Genomic DNA, 16,812 nt, shown 5'->3' on the forward strand with positions numbered 1-16,812 from the left:
TCCTGTTCACTTTAACGCTGAGCTGTAGCATTAAGTGAGTCAATGTAGAATAAATGACCCATCATGTCAAACGTAGTATAGAATAAGTTATTCTGCATTTAAACTTAGTTAAACGTTGTCATTGTCCATTTCAAAATTTAGTTAGTAGGACTAATGTCTGTATTAAATGTTAGTTTTAAATATAGATTTGTTTTATTAGACTGCTTTATGTATCTTCTGCTGCACTTGCTGTAGATTTTTTTTCTCGTTGTTTTTTTCACTGCATGCCAAACTGCTTTTGCTTATTGTAACTAGGTCATGGCTGAAAAAAAGGCCCAAGTTACCCAATCTATTCACCTGCTTAAAATAAATACATACGTGCATATATTACATACATCCATACATATATATGCAACAAACATCGTTAGCCTTTCACATTTAAAAACATGTAATTCTGCATATACTTAGTCCATGGCTGCACAACAGGGTGTAACAATTCATTCTTGTGATTTCTGCCCAGCTACTTTATTCTGTGAGGCAGTATTTGCATAACCACCTTATGAAATATGAACACAGTCAAGCCATAGTCCTAAAAAAAGGAAGAACTTCACATAGGCTGCTTAGCATGCTAGCACACTCTTTCAGATCTGCCACTTTTCAGCTTCTAACAAGCAGATGTAAAAGGGAAAGAAAGGAAAAAAAAAATCAGTGAAAAGAATCTTAACTACGATGTTTCAAGTAGACCATGAGGGAATTGATTCAACTGAACTGAAACAGAAAAAGATGGCAGCCTTGATGAATTGCTTCAGTGATCGCTCTTTCAGGCCATTAAGGTTGCTCTTGAATATTATTCTGACTCAGTGTAGTGTCATCAGTAACCTAAATGCATTCTGTGCTTCTTTTTAGCAGGGCTTTTGCTACCATATGTTCACAGAAGTCTGGTTTGCCAGCATGAACCATGAAAGTTTACAGCAGTGTTTATGCAGAACTGGTTATCAGAAAGAATATTTGACAAGAATTTGGCTATTGTAATGCAGTGGTTACATTACTACAATCATTAATACTGACTAGTTACACAGCTAGAGCATATAATCACTTCAAAAGGGAAACTAGGCTCATATCACCAAGGAATGAATAAATAAAAGCTTCAGCACATTTAAAAACCCTGCAGGAATTTGCGGCTATATATAAGAAGAAAATAGAAATGGACATTAAAGGCAAACAGAAATGGTGGAAATAAATAAGAGAAGGCAGTACGTTATAGAGTTGCAACATATCAAGAAAACATTAAAAAGGCATTAAGTGAAATTCACTTGCTTGGAAAAATACCTTATACAAAACAGAGATTACAGAAATATCAATGAATTGAACTAAATCATCTAGACAACATAACAGCAGACATTCTGTGAAAATTAAGAAGAAATTATGACACAAAATAATATAATATGGATCAACTACAGTAAAGAGAATAATTGGATGCACAGACTTGTATGTAAAGAAAGGAAGTACCAATTTACTGTTACTTGGTGTACATTTTACACAGACTAACACCAGTCGTTCAGTAATTTTAAATTATCTTGCAGAAGGAAATGAAAATAGAAATGCACAGCTACTGAGCAAATATTAAATATTTAGGGATGGATTCCAAAAGGATTTATGCATGCGGTAACATTCTTTCTTGACTTACCAACCAGCAGCAGTTCTAAAAGATGGCTTTCATGATTCCTTGTGCAGCGTATGACAAACAGGAATTGTAGAAGTCCTTGTTTAGTTCCATAAAGCTTTTTTTCCTGCTACCCCCACACATTGAGTAAATTGACATTACACACTATTATGTACAACTAGTAAAATCACATGGCCCATTGTAACCAATGAGAAGTCTCATAGAAATGACAACACTGGAAATAACTCATCCACTATATCAGTCATTGACGTAGCTAGATTATATGGGGGTTGCTTCAATGGCTGCAGTACTACAAAATGCATACATATGGAGCTATGCTGTCCAACAGCAAGGAATCTTAACAATAATATCTGTGTTGCAGACAGTGTCACTTGTGCATCACCCAGAGCACTGCAGATGTTATAGCACTTTCTTCGGTGAGCACGCCTCAGTGCCACACTGTATGTAGGATGCCAGGCCAGCAATACTGCATAACTGGAGTATGTCAAAACATAATGATGCCTCCTTTGTAAATAAGGAATGTCTTTAAAAGACAAAAACAAAATGTATTTAATGTCATGTTGCAGACATAGCAATACACACAGACTGTCCCATGGCATTCCAGCCTTAGTATTGCAGATATGCATTTCACCCTGTAATGCCTGCACTACCAATTCTGATAGATGGCACTGTGGTGTAGGTATACTATGGACTACACCAGAGGATACATAGTTGGGACTGGATGGTTTTAAACTATGCCATGAATAGGTAAGACCATTCATTAACAAGGCATACACAGAGTGGCAATTTCTGCTTAGTTTCTGGTATTATTTTAGTGTAATCCATCCTGAGATCAAGGTCATTCTGGGAGGTGGAACAGAATACTGACAATGTGGTAGCATTACAATGTAATTAAGGCTCTCCCTATGATCCTTCCTTCAGCCCTTAAACTATAGAAGTCAAAATCATTGGGAACAGAAGCATTAGTTTTCCTAGTAAACAATGTCAGTTTTGCCTAAGGTTCTTTGAATACCATCAGCTACAATCAGTCAATACTGCCATGAAATATGACAAAGGTGGAAATATTTTTTTTCAGTATAAGAAAGCTAGATAGAAACCTGCACAGGTTAAAATACACCAAATTCTTGAAAAACATATTACCCAGAATGAATGGAATTGCAACAGCTAGACAGGAGTTGTATAATAGCACAAGAAGAAATGACTGGAAATAAAATACACAGATGTGTCCTTCATACAGGCGTCCTCACACACACACACACACACACACACACACACACACACACACACACACACACACACACACACACACACACACACACACACACACACCATTGTGACCTCTTCATAGGCTTCATCTGATTACCACTAAATAACAGAACAACTCTATTACTTTGTACTTTGCTTTTCAAAATACTCAAGGAAGGCCAGTGTGCACTTCCTAGAATTAAAGTATTCATTACAGGTCAAAATTACTCCCTTAGAGCCAGTCACAATGATGCAATCACCCTAACCCAACCTTACTTCAAAACAAAAACGAAGAAAAGATACTAACAAAATTAGGCCCATCAACATGGAATTACCTATCTTCAGAGATGAGGAGCAACAGACTCTGCCTACTTACAAGATTAAATTAAAAGAACACCTACCCAGAGAAACAGCCTGTACATGCTTTCAAAGCAATGGTTAACACTGCAGCAATATGTTTGTTATGGAATGCTACACTCTCTCTAAATCAGCTTTCAATTAATTTCATTTGTTCTTCTCAAGTACTTCCTCTATTGGTTGTGTACAAATATGTTTCAGTTTTATTTGTGCAATATATTCTTGTTGTTACTGCAATATTTTCAACTGTGCGTTGTCATATCTTTATTATAGCAATCAACTTCTTTTTTGGCCCTAAGGGTCTGGGTTGTGACTGAGAAAGATGTGATGATCGCTCTACATATATGGGAAAGATTTGATGATCACACCACATATCTGTTTATCAAACTTGAAGTGAATAAAACTAAAAAAAAATAAATAAATAAAACCTTAAAAGAAATGCTACTATTTAATGACTGATTTGTTTTCATTTGTTAACCAGGCAGATGGGCTAGTTTAAGGAATGGCCTGAACTAGAAACAAGCAATTGTCATGGTCCTAATAAATACACAAGTCACCCAAAGACGTTTGATGACCTTTATTGTGATAAATTGCGTAACATAACTTTATTGACCATAAAAGACAAACATAAAGGTAGCGTTCCCACTCACCCCTTGAATACAGTTAGGTAAGGAACAACAAACTGTTATCAAACATCAGTAAACATAGAGACAGCGTCCCCGCTCGCCCATATATACAATAGCCAAAGACAAGGCAGCGTACCTGCTCACCTTGGATAAACAACAAAGGCAGCATCCCTGCTCACCTTAATTCCTCACAAATACCAATTTTCATCCACCATCCTGCAGAGGGGGAACAGAAGAGGGTCAGGCCTGACCCTTTTCTTCACCCAACAACCTCAAACCAAAATTAATCGGGTCAGGCAGGGAGGGAAACAAGACCACACCAAAATGTGCTTATTCACTCTGGATTTCCTTTCAAAACCCTTCAAGCCACACCCCTAGCACTACCTCACTTCCCTTCAAATCCCAACTCATTTAACCCTTTCCTAACCCTTGCCAACCACCCAAACAACCTAACATAACTATCGCGCAACCCCCCCCCATCTCACATTAAACAGTCCCGTGACAAATTTGTCTGTGCCAGACTTCACATCCCAACACATTTCAAAGTGTAAACAGTAATAAGAAATCAGTACTTATACAAAAACTAAACAGTTACTTGAAAGTGATACAGAAACATTAGTAATAGACAAAAGTACAAAAACCTTAGTGACATAATAGAAATGCAGTGCATTTGAAAAGGGGACTTGACAGCTGGTAACTGGAAAATACACTATAAGATCTAGTAAACCATCTCAGAACATCAGTAAAAGAGGGAAGAAGAGAATGCTTATTAGAAATAATGTGCATGGGCTTTATACTGAAACAAATCATTTATTCACAGCGGAGTTAAAGACACAGTTAGAGACAGCAGTACCCGAAATGTGGGAGTATGGCTAGATGGGTCCTAATTAAATGATCAAAGTTCTAAAACTCTGAACATTTAAACAGAGAACTCTGTACATTGCAGAACGGGAATATTCCCTTTTCCTCACTGTAGTGCGATCTCAGAGTTGGTATATTTTAATAGAGGGGGTGTGGGGGTGTAGGGGGGCTTCCCCCCCTGCATATATGTGTTTTAATTTGTTTTTGTTTTTTTTTCTTTTGTTCTTTTTTTTTTAGATGTTCTAAATTACAAAACTTCGATCATATGGTCCTGACCATATGAGTTTGAAGTTTTGTAATTTCGATCATTCAATGTAAACCCAGCTTGATACCTCAAAATGTAGCTGCTAATATTTTAAGATATTATGAAGGTTACTTAGATTTTTGTTTTGACATTTGACATTTTTAATACATACACATGAATGTTAGTGCTTGTACTTGCCATAACTGATGTTTTGCCGAAAGTTATAGTGTAATAAAGTATGCATTCCTGTGTGGAAATCAGTCTTCCATAAACTGGATGGCTACTGTTTTTGGGAAGGAGTCTATTTGTATATTAACAACTATTAATAATAAGGCCAATTACTGAGTACAATACCCCCTTCGGCAAGTTCCCCGCAAAGCATATGCAGCAGCTGGAAAGACTACAGAGGTTCCTCAGCAGGAAAATCCAGGGCCTCAAATCTCTATCCTACACAGATAGGCTAAAAGCCCTATCCCTCTACTCAGTTTCATACAGACTCCTCAGGGGTGACCTCTGTTTGGATTGATGGGACTGTTGCATATCCGCAAGTCAAGCTCCACATGAGCAATCCATATGCGTGACCTCAACCTTGTCTGTGATATCAATATGATTTGTTTGTGGGACAGATTTGTGTCACAGAGACTTCCCCATCTGTGGAATACTACACTCCCTCTCCATGCCAAGCAGAGTACCTCATTATCCCTTTTTAAGCAGGACCGTGATAACTGGTTGGGAAACAAAAAATACACCCCTGGGATTCCACCTGTGTCCCTGCTGAACAGGGGCTTTGGGTGCTGACTTGTCTAAACATGGGCTAAACTCTTGGCTAGGCTTATAAGGGCCTCAGGCCCACTAGCCTAGTAACCTTCTATGAACCTATGAACCCATTTCACCCTAGTTTTGCTTCAATTCTAAATAATTTGTTAACAAATGAGGTTTAAAGTTAAACTGTTAGGAAACTGTCATAATATTATGAGTTGTGCCATCTTTTAGTTGGTATATATTGTTAGCAGGAGTGCAGAGAGGGCACACGGGTTTGTCCCCTACAAAAAATAGTGCTTTTTTTCCTTCAGTCTTTTTAACTTTGCTCTAAAAAAAGATCACTGCTTTGTGTTTGTTCTTTTGAGTGTAAGATGACATTTGATGAGACAATGAAAAGACCATTAAGGGTCTGTAGCACGACGTTGAATGATAACAAGAGTGAACGCTCTTATATCAAACCCTAAAAGTCGAAAGCACTGAATGCCGAACACACAGAACAGCGATTTTTTCCCATGGAAAAAAATCACCGGGCCGTTTTTTGGGACTTTGTCATTCCCTTCACTGTGGTACGATCTCGGAATTGGTATACTTAAGTAGGGGTGGTATATGGGGACACAGCTCCCCACTTTATTTTCTGTTTGGATTTTTTTTTTTTTTTTTTTTTTTTTTTTTGCGGACCAGTGATTTTTTTCCCTGGGAAAAAAAAAATCACTGTTCAGTGTGATCATCATTCAGTGCTTTCAGTTTTTAGGGTTTGATAAAAGAGCGTTCACTTTTTTAATCGTTTGACGTAGTGATATAGACCGGACCATTAAGAGGGATAAAGCAATTGTTGATTTAGAGCAGTCACCTCCCCACAAAAAATAAATAAATAAAATAAAATAAACAAATTAAATAAATAATAGGAAAGAACATTAGGGAAAAGTAATTAAAATCAGAGAAGTCCAACAGACATTTACAAGATGATGCACAGACCAGTAGCAATATTAAATCAAAACATGGCCAGACCAACTTTGGTAGGGGAGTCTGAAGGGGCTTTTCAATTTCTGCATTAAAAAGGAAGAGGAAGAGGAGAGCACTTGAAAATGCATCTCAGACTGTCCCACCAACATCTGTTTTGGACAAAACTAATTCTTCTCTACTTGCCATGGCTGAAGCTAATGTTGGAGAATCCCTACCTCACCTTTGAACAACAAAATGCCTTCAGAAATTAGTATTGGTCAAAAAAACAATATACTAGTTTGGTAAATATTCTTATTTATATTGCAAGAGCACATTATTGAAGCAAAGCCTGTTTCTTATTTTTTAAATTATTTGTCCATGTAGAAAAATAGATTTTTTTTGTCATGGTCTTTATATGCAGGCAAAGCTTGGCTAATCCCCTAATACTAGCAATGGGTGACTCCATCCTCAGAAGCCTCAGAAACATGTTGCCTTGGACAGGGTGCCAACACTAATGGTTTGTTTTTTAAGAGGTTGGGAGAAAAAGGATATTAAGAAACTCATACTGAAGATAAATGAGAATGAAGTCAAAAGAAAGAAATAATTGATGTGGCAAGAAATAATGACTTGGGAATTTACACCTTGAGAAAATTTAAATGATATTACTAAGATTTTTAATCTTAGTACGACAAGAGATTTTGATGACAATTTTTGTAATTTATTAAAAGCACTGAAATAAACCAGCCTTGACTTACAATTTACAAGTAGACTGAATTTGTACATGAAAAAGGATGGCACTGGAGAGTGTGACTTATTTAAAAATCACCTCCTTTGCTACAATTGCATTTGAGCCATGTTGGAGTCATGATTTTGTAAGCCAGCATTACCAGAAAGCTAAATGTTAGATTTAGAGAGACCAGTTTGAAGAATGTGAAGGGCTTTAATTGAAAGCAACTAAAGTTTATGGTGAGCAATGCTAAAAGTCTGGATAACTAATGCATTCTTCTACAGAACATTACAAAGGCTTTTATATTATATCCGTTTCAAAACAGGCTGTTAAAGTCTGGCAATAGCCTTATAAAAGCAGGCATTTTCAAATGATCAAAGTATAAACCAGTCAGTTAGATGGACCTGATGAAGCTCAGGTGAAAGTGTTTTCATAAATACAGACCTATAGTGATAGCTCATGGTGTGTGTTTCATTTTGTGTTTGTTAAAAGTAAAAGCAAAAAAAAAAATTAACTAAAAATGAAAAAAAAAACAAACAAAAGGGACAGTATTCAGCAGTACACTGTAAAAACTTCAAAAAGACTTTAATAAAGTAAGCGGTTTTGTACAGAGTAATATCGGCACTTCTTCTTGTTTTTTTTTCTGTTCAGGAGTTTGTGTTTGTTTTTGGATTTGTTTTCCTATTTAAATAAGAATGAGGTTCCACAGGTTGTTTGCTGGTAAACCCTCAGAGGTCTTTCAGGAATATTCAAATAAGGGACTAACTTCTAAGCTTTGGTACTGGCTCTGTTTCTTCATCTCCCAGATTTTCCTGCAGTCATCTCCCTGGACCCTCCCACCTTTGTCTGTAACTGATTTTAAATAACTTACATGTTGAATGTAATGCATTGGAACAAGAGCACTCATCCATCTACCTACTTAACTGAATAAAATACTTGAAACTTCAACAAGGTGTCTTTATCCCTCTCACAGGGAGGGCATCAGAAAGAGAGAGAAAGTCTTCAAGATCTGCTAGCTAAAGTGATTTTATCTGGACTAATCCTTTGTACTCTGTGACATTTGTGGAAAAAGCTATTATTGTTATTATTGTTCTGATATAATTGGGGTGGTGAAGATTATCCTAATAGCTGCAGAACAATATGTTTTACATGTGCACAGTGGCACAGCAGATAGTGTTATTGCCTCACAGCAAGAGGCTCTTTGATTCAATCCTCATCTGGGGCCTTCTCTGCAGAGTCTGCATGTCCTCCCTGTGTTTGCATGGGTTTCCTCCGGGTTCTCTAGTTTCCTCCCACCTTCCAAAGACATGCAGTAGGTGGATTGGTCACTTTAAATTGATCATAGGTGTGAGCATGTGGTGTGGAAGAATTACCAGGAAAGGGCTAGCCACCGGGCACTGTAAACCTTGGCTCTAGATGATTGTCACTGTTGAAGTGATACCTTGAACCCCTGTGCAAAAATGGGAAAAAGGGTTTATGGATGGATGGACAGATGTTTTGCAAGCATAATAGGAAAATACTTTAATGAGATTCTTTTCTGATTATTAACTAAAACTTTGTCAAAAATGCTTGATATTAACCATCATGGATTTGAACCTGTTCTGCAGACAATGTACTTTATATAATTAATTCATGGTAGAGTTATCCTCTATGTGGACCTATGGCCACAACATAAAGAATCCAGTGTTAGTTAACCAAAGTTTATTTTCCCATGTGGCTATACCCAGGGTCATGTTCCAGGAGTTAGACTTGGAGCAAATGCCTTTCTTAGATGATGTTAAGACTGCTGTACTTGTTATGTCAGGGGATGATCAATCTGGATTACAACAATATTTTGGAAAACTTTACAAGTGGGCTGACAGCAATAGTAAAAAAAATAAATAATAATTCAATATAATACATCTAGTACTTTCAAATCAGAACTACATGAATACTATCAGTAATGAATTACTGCCATGTTTCCTCAGTATGAGGGTTTAGGAGTAACTGTTGACAGAAAACTAAGTTTTATGAGGAATGTTACTGTGAGTCTGAGGAAATCCTTCTGCTGTATTGAAATTATAATGTTGTGTGCTACAGCTAGACATATGGATGGATTACAGCCACTGTATAAAGTAAGGGTAAGATGACTGTTTGTCTACCGTTCCAAAGTTTGTGCTTATATAATTTTGGACTTCGACAACATGAAACATATTCAAAAAATGAAATTTGTAGAAACATTGCTATATAGTGAAAGGCTTAGTTCCCTTAAACTGTGCATAATTTTATGCAGGTTACTTGCAAGTGATTGAAGTTGGGTAAATAAACGCTTTCAGGAAGAAGTGCATATAGCTACATTAGATGGACATTTAGTTTGCAAGCTGTAGACTCAAAACATTGTGGGTTTTGTGTGAACATTGATAATTATCACACTAACATTAAGTTTTATTTTTTTTTTCAAGTAAAAGAAGCGTATGAAATAAAAATATCAACAAGAATAAGGCCTTCCAACCACATGAAAAATACATATAGATTTGACTTATTATTTTCTGATTTGGTTTATTGGCCTCGGTAATCCGGAAATGTGCTCTTACATGGCATCTGTTGTGGTCTTACTCTCAAATGTAACATTTTAGAATAGTAACTTTGTATGCTGGCATCAGAATGAATGTTGACAATTGGAGATAGATAGCTTAGCAGCAAGAGGGAGAGTAGGTATACCAGTTTACACAACTGGCTGCAAAAATAAAGGCTTATTTTTGCATTACAGGGAGAGTATTTTTGAAATTATGAAGATTACAGTAATGCATTCTGTGACACTGCCAGCCCAGCTATCTGGACTTTTGTAAATAATCATATGTCATTTGTGAATATCAACATGATTCTTATGCTTGTCTTACAAATGTAAGAGAACTATATGTTATGTGTATATTAAACTACTGGTACAAAAGTGTGTGTTGAACAGGGTTTGTACAGTACTGAGCTTCTGGAATGTAACTGCGGCATATCCTGCTGGAACATAGATGATTAACTTATAAAACTTCTAGAAACTAAGTTGAAATTAAGTATTTTACGATGTGCTATAAAAGTTAGTTAATGCAGCAAGGAGACAGGATGTCTAGAGCTAGAAATTTTTCTATTGTCTGAAAAGAAAAGTAATTACTAGGTTTAAGATGTAAAGTGATTGCTTTATGTCTTCCTAGCAGCTGCACATCTGAGATTTATGTATTTCTAACACAGATTTTAGGTTTCTATTTAGCCTGGGAACTGAAGGCATGTGACAAGGAAAGATGTCATCCAAGCTGACCCAGCAGTAATGTTTGATAGTAGTATTCTGAGTATTGTCTTGTTCTTTTATTATTTATTATTAAATATATTTAAACCTATCTTTGTGGTTGATATTTGTGAGACATATTTAAGCTCTTAGTGTACTGACATAGGTATATGCTAACACTTTACAGGCCACTCGTAAATAGCCTTGCTCTTGGTCAGACTACCATTTGGATAATAATAACGTTACACAGTAGGATTGGTCACCCTTTGGTAAAGGCTTTAAAATAGCTGATAAGTGGTTCTGGTGGCAGTGATAAATACCTTATAGTCTGGGCATAAAGTGGCATAGCTAGTAAACCTGTGCCAGTCTTTCCCAGGTATGTATTTGTATATAAATTAAATCTCAAAGTGTGTGTATGTGTCAGCTACTTGGGCAGGGACACAAAGCACTGGTTGGACATAGAGAGTGTTGGGAGGACTTGGCCTGGAACCCTGGCTAAGGACTCAACTCTATAGCTGTGCCAGTGGGGAGTCTTTTGGGGGATCTGGAGAAAGAGGGGAAACCTAGCTGCAGGCTGACTGTGATCTCTGTGTGCTCTTAAGGGAAATTGTACTTTACTGTGTGTGTACTTGTCATCCTTCTATTGTGTATGTCCCTCACTATTGCCAGTGGTGAAGATTGAGGCTGATTGATTACTGGGCCAATGCAGGGTCATAACATGTTCTATAATCAGAGAGACTGATGAATTAGCACTGTTTAATTAGGGCCTTTTATAATGCTGCTGTGTTTTGTCAACCACCTAATGAAACTAGAGGAAGTGACTACACCAATTTATTGATGAAAATAGTCTCAGCTATATAGTTCACCATTTCTTTTGTAAAGTGATTTGAATGACTATATGCGTGTTTGCTTTATTGGTAGAATCCATTGTGTCTCTGAAAGGAAAGCATGAGCTGAAAGTACATACCTAGATATTTATAAGGCTCATCCTGGGTAACGGGAGTACACTATGGATCAGATGTAATTAATGAGAGAGTGTAAGAGAGTTTTTGACTAGTGCTGGATACCATGGAATTTGAATTTGTTGAGCTAAAGACAGAAGTCATAAAGGATGAGCGCCAGTGAATATTTAGGGTCACTTAGCTATGTCTAAGGAGTTCAGAATTAGCATAAGGATAAGATCTGATAGGTCTAACAAAAGTGAATCAAAAGATGCAACACCAGCATGGTTAAAGTATTTACTAGTTCAGAATAAGTTTTCAGGCAGCCCCTAGTCTTTATAAAAGCATCACAAAGAAATCTAAAGTACACCTCTCTTCAGTTTATATTAAAACCATTAGTACTTCCGCTGTGGTGCAGCGGTAGCATTGTTGCCTCACAGCAAGAGGTTCTCCCGTTCGATTCTTGGCTTGGGTTGGGAGTGCCTTATGTGGGGAGTCTGCATGTCCTCCCCACAGTCGAGTGGGCGTTCAAAAGACATGCGTTGAATGGGGGTGCCTTTGTTGAAGGTTGGGCATCGGGCTGGTAACTCAACACCATAAAAACCAACTGCCACTCATTAGTGGACCGGAGTTCCGCTGTGGCAACCCCTAACCAGGAAAAGCCGAAAGACAAACAAGTATATTTGATAAAAATGGAACATGACAGCAGTCAACTTAGCCACCCTACAAAACAACTGTGCAGGTTTCAGAGAAAATCAAGCATGCATCTCTTTCTCAGTATACCCATTTAAAGTACTTTGTTGTTCAAATTCATGGAACAACAGCTTATCCATGTAGTTTCCTCAAATGATTCTTATAACAATTTAGATAAAAAATAAATAAAAACTTAAACACAAGGCTTATAAAGATCTAAGATGGTTTTGCTTAAATGATTAAGCACATGTTATTGTCCTAGCTTGTTCAATACTTGTAGAGAGGAGAAAAGAAGCTATGGTTACAAATCATGTATTGTCACTAAAGAATATTTAGATGAAAGTGCTTCTTTTCAAATTCTGACAGACAGTTGTAATAAAAATATAGGTAAGTACTAAGCTAGCTGTTTTTGCAGGCCATGTTAAGCCTAACCAATTTCCCTTTCAAAGCTTAGAATCAGACTCTGTACCTTCTGTCTGGGAGGTAAACACTTCTGAGAAACCTGTGTCAAGACTTTGTTAATGGTGCAAAATGAGTATACAGATGATGACAGTGCCCAGTATCCAGTGATTTAATTAGAGGAGGGAAGATCCCCATAACAGCTGGTCTAAGACCATAGACATTAGGACAATGCTCAGTAGTTAAACATTTGCAGGTCTTCTAAGCACCCTTCCGATGAACCTTTGCAGTGCTTTGTCTTTCTCTCCAAGCTCATTTTTTTCAAAGAGCTGATTAATTGATTAATCTTCAAATTGTGAGTAAAATACTTCTTGTTTTTGATATTTTTCAGAAACATCTGTTATTTTTTCTCATAAATTCCCTTTATTTTTTCATGTGACTAAACATTACAGTGTTCCTTCAAAACATGCCCTCATTCCCACTGGCAGGCAGATATATTCTGCTTGCAATCATATGCCAAAAAATAGGAAGTAGCTCCTTAAGCAGTACTTAAAATGCCCATTAAGTCTCTGCTGAGGCATCTGCCTTCACTCTATTTCCTCTTTGACAACTCTGTCTCTTTCATTCATTGTGTATTTCTATATATATTTTCACTTTTTGCCACTTTCCTCTCTCCCATAAGCCTCTACACATTCTTTTGAACAAGAAGTATCACCCTCCTTCCATTCTAAAATCAAAAGATTTTCCATTTTTGTCTGTGCTTCTTCTGTGGTTTATTAAGTCTTTCCAGTCTGTGTCTTATCCATCTGTTGATGTATGTCTGATGCCATTGAACTTGCTTATGTGCAGTAAGTCTGTCAGTAATGGGTTGGAGGATACCTTGTATGCATGACACAGGTCACCTCTTAGCAGTCTATAGGATACAAAATATAGTGACATGGCTTTGTGTCGGTCCATATAGGATATGTTGTTTAAGCCTTGTATCCTTTTAGTAAGGTATCTCTGTGTGTGTTCTAGTTGATATATATATATATATATATATATATATATATATATATATATATATATATATATATATGGCTGAACAGATACATACCAAAGAGTGCGTTAAATTCAATGATTGGCCTAATGAGGGTTGAGTAAAAGAGGGCAATGGCATGCCTAGAGCTAGACACAATCCCTTTCTTACAACAAAAGACGTGTTGGTCAAACGTTAGGTCACTGTACACATACATTCCCAACTCCCAAACAACAAGCTCAACTCATAGGAATATATTGTCACTGTGGTAGTTCCACTGGGGAAGATGACTTCCCAAAGGATACAATAATTCATTTTTGACATTTAGTTTCCACCATGATTTTGGCACAAGTTATTTATTTTTTTTTTGGAGCAGATCTTCTTGCAGGATGACATTTGCGGACTCAATGACTGCTCCTAGCTTGCAGCCATCTTCAAACTTAGTCAGTCAGAGACCTTTAATATTGGCTTTCACTTCAGAAAACTACATGTTGAACAGGAGAGGTCCCAGCACAGAACCTTGGGGGACTCCACTTGTGACAGGTTTCTTTGTGGAAATAAATTCCCCTATTTGGATTATCTGTATACTATCTGTGAGCCAGCTGGCAATCCAACACATCGCATAGGGGTTTATTCCCAGTTTATTTAGCTTTTCTACTATGCTGAGTGAGGAATTGTGTCAAAAGCTTTGGCAGGTCGAGGCATGCTGTGTGCATTGTCTTGCCTTCATCCATTGCTTTGAAGATCTTTGCAAAAAAGTTCATCAGATTGAGTAGGCATGACTAGCCCTTGATGAATCCAAACTGAGATGGGTCCAGTGTCATATATACTATACACAGTCATATATGAATATTTTATGCATGTGCGTGAGAGTACACAAATTCTGAATCACTATATTCATAATATTTTTATATGTTTCTTCTTATTTCTCCTGTTTTGCATTATTATATTTTATTTTTTCAATGACTCCTGTCTGAGGCAAGCATGTTCTACAAAGGCTGATTGCCATTGTGAATTTAAATAAAACCAATCAAGATATGGCTACTTAACAAACCTGAGATGGTTGTCTAAACAGATGGTACAGTTTTTTGTATTTTTAAATACTGTATGATCTACCTACGTAAACATCCTAGTATACTGAAAGTTTGATTGCAGAGGAATATGTGTGTTGTAAAATAGGAAATAAACATTCTGAAAACCTACTGCTTTGATTTACATTTGCAAAACAAAAAAAATGTGCCTAACTTAGACATTTTTCAGTTTTCTGCAGCATATTAAGTGTTTTTCTGAACCTAGTTCATGGATATGAATGGAACGTAATCAAAACAGAGAACTCTATAAGCCTATCTGTTTTATATCACTGTACTGCTATTCCACATACAGTGTTCTCATACTGTGGGTCCATGTCCATTTTCTGTCCTTGCTCTTCACTCCATTCATACTTGCCTAGTAGATACTATTTACAATGTTTTGGTCATTTACCTCATCTACTGAGCCCAGGGCAATCCCACACAGATTGTTTTCTCAGTTAGTTCCTGTTGCTACTGTATATAATTTTAGAATGCATAACACTGATTTCTAGATACAGTTTCACTGATTCAAAAAGACCCAATACCTGGTTATTGTTAAAGAAAGGCTGACCTGACTGAATATTTGGGGCAAGACAGAGTGTAAAATGATATTTGCAATGCAGTATTACTCACACACATTAGCTGCAGGACCACCTTACTACCACCCTGTGCTATGCTGGGCTGATGTAACACATCATCTGCAGCTCATACCCTATAATGCTCACTTTTCTCATCTGTGTTTAATGCAGGAAGTGCCAAAGGTCTTCTAATTCCAGGCAGACTACATCCACATGACATCAACTGTTCAATTCTGCTATGATCCTTCCATAAAACTGGACAAGCCTGGACTCAATGATTTTCATCTCCTGAATTTGCAATGATAAATACAATTCTTTAGATCACTGAGCCTAAGCAACTGTTCCCTATGGATTACACCCATAGATTAGCCTAGGATCAATGCATGCCTGATTGCCTGAAGTTTTCACATTCATCCCAGGATTTGTGTGTTTGTCAAGTATAATCATAATAACTTGCTTGCAGCTGTGCACCATTACTGCCTACTACAAGGGAAGACTATGCAGCCACCCCATTGGTATGCAAATACCAAATTACTTCCTTTAGGACTAAACATAATAAGCTGTCAGACACTTGTGTGAAATCCTGTCTTAGCATTGCGTTTTCCACCTCTTAGCTTGAAAATCACTTTCAGTCTAGCCAGCCATGCATCTTTCCATCTATTCATCCATCCATGCAGATAGAACTCCTTGTTGTATGTTTTTTTTTCATGCTGCCATATCTTTCTGATTTTTTTTTTTCTTGTAAGAAAGAAGGAAGAAAAATGAAGTCCACAGTAAACTAAGGGTCCTGAAGTTAAACAAAACGTGTATACAAAGGAAAAAATGTACAGGACCAATTATTGGTCTGAAGAAGTACTGTTTAAGGCAAGAAAGTGCTAACCTAATTATTATTAAAGTATCTACGATTTGGCTGCCGTGGTTGCTCCTGTGTGTTTCTTCCTTTGAATACACTCCATGAGACCCCTAACATTTCTAAGGTTTTTATCTTTGTTTTGTTTGACAGTTACCCTGTCATTAGAGAGTATGCTAAAAGGCTGTTTTCAACAAAGTGCTAATGTGGTATGACCTATATGTATTACGCTGACCTTAAGTAGATGTTAGAAAATGCCATTTATAAGGCAAATAATAACCAATTACTGGCAAAGATGCCTATGCAGGATGCATGTATGAATAGTAATGAAGAAAGGCCAACACAGTGCTATAGAAATAATCAAACCCTTCAAAGCACAAGCAGCACAATTGTCACTGAGTAACTGCAGCTTATGCTTTACCATTTGCATTAAGAATGCAGCCAGAAATAGCACCAATTAAAGTAGAGATCACCCCAGAGAATTGCAGCTCTGAATAAAGCAACAGCAACAAAGCTGCACCTGTTTCTATCATGCAACGCATTCTTGTAAATATAATGCAAAGCAGAAGAAAGCAGCAGGCTC

The sequence above is a fragment of the Protopterus annectens genome, chromosome 2.part0, assembly GCF_019279795.1.
Source record: "Protopterus annectens isolate FY-2018-M chromosome 2.part0, PAN1.0, whole genome shotgun sequence".
NCBI classification, from domain to species: domain Eukaryota; kingdom Metazoa; phylum Chordata; order Ceratodontiformes; family Protopteridae; genus Protopterus; species Protopterus annectens.